Here is a 3,999-nt window from a genome sequence, read left to right on the forward strand (position 1 = left end):
ATTACATAGGCTATAACATCAAGGAGAGACTCAGAATTTTTGTGGGAAGAATAGGTTAATTTAAAACTGATTTAGTTAAGCAAGAACCCAAGGCAAGATCACCATTGTTATCACACACTTACATTTCTTAAGTTTGTCACTCAATCACTTGAACAATCAACCCTTAAAACTGAATTTTATTTGCTTTCCAACCGTGAACTCGAATCTTAAACTGAATTGCCACACCAATTCCCTGTGGTTCGATAATTTAAAACCGGGTGAATTCCGTACACTTGCGGATTAACCAACAAGTTTTTGGCGCCGTTGCCGGGGAATTGTTTGTGGTTTTTGGTTTAAGTTTTTAGTTTGTGGATTTAAGTTTTAACTTGTCTAGAATTGGTGCTACTAATCTTTCTCTGTGAGTGTCATACGCAGGTTGCTTTCAAGAGAGGCGCCACCATGGGTGGCCGCATGACAGAGGAGGAGATGCAAGCCCACATTGAGGCAAGGATCCAAGAGGGTATCACCCTCCGCTTACGTGAACAAGAAGTTGAGAATGCCAACCGAACTCTTCGGGAACTAACTTCGGGGTCCATGAGCTTTGACTATCCCGGAAGTATTGTCATTCCCGAAGGAGTGGGGAACTTTGAATTAAGACCAGCATTCATCAACATGGTGAGCCAAAGCCAATATGGTGGAGGTTCCACGGAAGATCCTCATGCTCATATGGAGAAGTTCATCCGGAATTGCAACACTTATCGGGTGGTGAATGTTTCTGCAGAAGCAATCCGGTTGAGCCTATTTCCCTTCTCTTTGAAGGATGCAGCAGAGGATTGGCTGAACTCACAACCTCAAGGGAGTCTCACTACTTGGGAAGACCTTGCAGAAAAATTCACAACAAGGTTCTTCCCAAGGTCCCTCTTGAGGAAATTGAAAAATGACATCATGACGTTCACACAATCCTCAGATGAAAATCTTTATGAGGCTTGGGAGCATTTCAAGAAGCTCTTGAGGAAATGTCCTCAACACAATCTCACCCAAGCTGAATGTGTGGCGAAGTTCTATGATGGGTTACTATATTCATCACGGTTTGGCTTGGACGCGGCTTCAAGTGGGGAGTTCGATGCTCTTCCCCCACAAGCGGGGTATGATTTGATAGAGAAAATGGCGATGAGAGCCATGAACTCCGAGAATGAACGCCAAATCCAAAGAAGTTCTTTTGAAGCAGAAACTTATGACAAGCTCATAGCCTCCAACAAGCAACTCTCCGAGGAAGTTGCGGAAATGCGGAAACATATTCAGGATGCCAAGTCCATTGGAGCAAAAGTAACTAGTTTGGAGTGCAAATTTTGTGGTGAATCTCATGATAGTAACCGGTGTACTGTTAATGATGATGATGGCAAGGTCAGAGCATTGACTCAAGGAGGAAGAGCTCCAACCTCTGAACAAGGGCCTCCTGTCCAACCGCAAATTGTTGTAAAGACGGTTGGTAAGAAGAGTCTTGAGGAGCTGATTGAGAGATTCATCGATCATACATCGAACAATTACAAGAGCCATGATATGGCTATCAAGAGCTTGGAGAGTCAATTGGGACAGCTAGCAAAGCAAATGTCCGAGAATCACCAAGGTAAGTTCTCTTCCGAACCTTTAACTTTGACTGAGCAAGAAAATACTGCTGTTGTTTCCACTAGGAGTGGAAGAGTGTTACATGGGCCAGAGGAGAAAGTTGAGGGAGAGAAAAGTGAGGAAGCTGAGGTAGAAAGAGATGAGGGTCTTATGGAGGAAAAAGCTAGAGGGCCCACTAGGACTAGAGTTGTAAGTACCCATACTCCTGAACTCCGCAAGATTCCATTTCCCAAGGCTTTGGTGAAGAAAAATTTGGATAAACAATTTTCTAAGTTCTTAGAGGTTTTTAAGAAGCTTCACATTAACATTCCTTTCTCCGAAGCCTTGGAGCAAATGCCAATCTATGCTAAGTTCATGAAAGATATCCTCAGTAAGAGAAGGAAGTTGAGTGAGGTCGATGAAACTATCTTGATGACCGAAGAGTGTAGTGCCATTTTGCAAAGGAAGATGCCTAAAAAGAGGAGAGATCCCGGGAGCTTTACTATTCCGGTGGAGATAGAGGGGTTAACTGTGGTAGAAGCTTTGTGTGACCTAGGAGCGAGTATCAACTTGATGCCGCTTAGTATGTTTAAAAGGTTGAACTTAGGTGAGGTTACCCCGACTATGATTTCTTTGCAAATGGCGGATAGGTCCTTAAAAACCCCTACGAGATCATTGAAGATGTTGTGGTTAAGGTGGATAAGTTTGTCTTCCCAGTGGATTTTGTCATTTTAGACATGGAAGAGGACTCTAAAGTTCCTCTCATACTGGGGAGACCATTCTTAGCCATTGGTGAGGCTGAGATTAAGGTGGCTAAGGGAACTCTAACTTTGAAAGTAGGTGAAGACGAGGTCCTCTTCAATATTTTTGACTCTTTGAAACACCGAGCGGATGAGGAAGTTTTCCGATGTGAAGTAGTGGATGAGCTCGTGTGTGAAGAGTTTGTTAGGATATCTATTAAGGACCCCTTGGAAACAACAATCATGGAGGGGTTAGAGATAGAGGACCAAAATCTTGAGAGAGAACTTGATTCTTTGTACCATGAGGTTAAAACTACTCTATCTCAATTAGAATCTGTCTCATCTCTTGCCACCAAAAGCATTTGGAAAGAAGAGTTAACTAGGGATGAGGAGATTCCAATTGAGGAGAAGAGTGAGCTCAAGCCACTCCCTTCCTCTCTCAAGTATGCTTATCTTGAGGAAGGTGAGAATAAACCTGTTATTTTGAATAGTGCTCTCACTCCCTTGGAAGAGGAGAAACTCCTCAGAGTGTTGAGGGATCACAAGTCAGCTTTGGGTTGGACTATTGATGATATCAAAGGCATTAGCCCTGCGATATGCATGCATAAAATTTTGTTGGAAGAAAATTACAAACCTATAGTCCAACCTCAAAGAAGACTTAACCCTTCCATGAAGGATGTGGTGAGGAAAGAGATAATCAAATTGCTTGATGCAGGTGTGATTTATCCAATTTCGGATAGTGAATGGGTAAGTCCCGTTCAAGTGGTTCCCAAGAAAGGAGGCATCACTGTGGTTGCCAATGAGAACAATGAGTTGATTCCTACTCGTCAGGTGACGAAGTGGAGGGTTTGCATTGACTATCGAAGGCTGAATTCGGTAACTAGAAAGGATCACTTTCCTTTGCCCTTCATAGATCAAATGCTGGATAAGTTGGCTGGGCATCAATACTACTGTTTTCTTGATGGTTATTCCGGGTACAACCAAATTTGTGTTGCACCGGAGGACCAAGAGAAGACGGCATTCACTTGCCCTTACGGCGTGTTTGCTTATAAGAGAATGCCATTTGGGCTTTGCAATGCCCCAGCTACTTTCCAAAGGTGTATGTTTGCTATTTTCTCTGATTTGATAGAGACTTGCATCGAAATTTTTATGGACGACTTCTCTGTTTTTGGTCCAAATTTTGATGCTTGTCTAGGGAATTTAGCCTTGGTTCTGAAAAGATGTCAAGAGACCAACTTGGTCTTGAATTGGGAGAAATGCCATTTCATGGTTAGGGATGACATAGTTCTTGGACACAAGGTGTCCGAAAAGGGGATTGAGGTTGATAGAGCTAAGATTGAAGTCATTGAAAAGCTCCCTCCCCCGACTAACATCAAGGGTATTAGGAGTTTCCTCGGGCATGCTGGATTTTATAGGCGGTTTATTAAAGACTTTTCCAAATTAGCTAAGCCTATGACCAACTTGCTTGAGAAGGAAGCACCTTTTACTTTTGATGAGAATTGTTTGAAAGCTTTTGAGTTGACTAAAGAGAGTTTGGTGACAGCCCCGGTAATTGTTGCTCCGGATTGGTCTCTACCATTCGAGATCATGTGTGATGCTAGTGATCTAGCTTTAGGGGCTGTCTTGTGTCAAAAGAAAGAGAGAGTGTTGTATGCGATATATTATGCAAGTAGAG

General features: G+C 42.8%; 1 non-coding gene across 1 annotated transcript; it reads right to left on the reverse strand.

Moving 5' to 3' along the window:
- Positions 1–906: 906 nt before the first annotated feature.
- On the reverse strand, positions 907–1,013 carry LOC130734844 (small nucleolar RNA R71). Its single transcript, XR_009018183.1, has one exon. It is a non-coding gene; the product is annotated as a small nucleolar RNA R71 (small nucleolar RNA).
- Between the last annotated feature and the right edge of the window lie 2,986 nt (positions 1,014–3,999).

This window comes from Lotus japonicus, chromosome 1 (genome assembly GCF_012489685.1).
Source record: "Lotus japonicus ecotype B-129 chromosome 1, LjGifu_v1.2".
Taxonomy (NCBI): Eukaryota; Viridiplantae; Streptophyta; class Magnoliopsida; order Fabales; family Fabaceae; genus Lotus; species Lotus japonicus.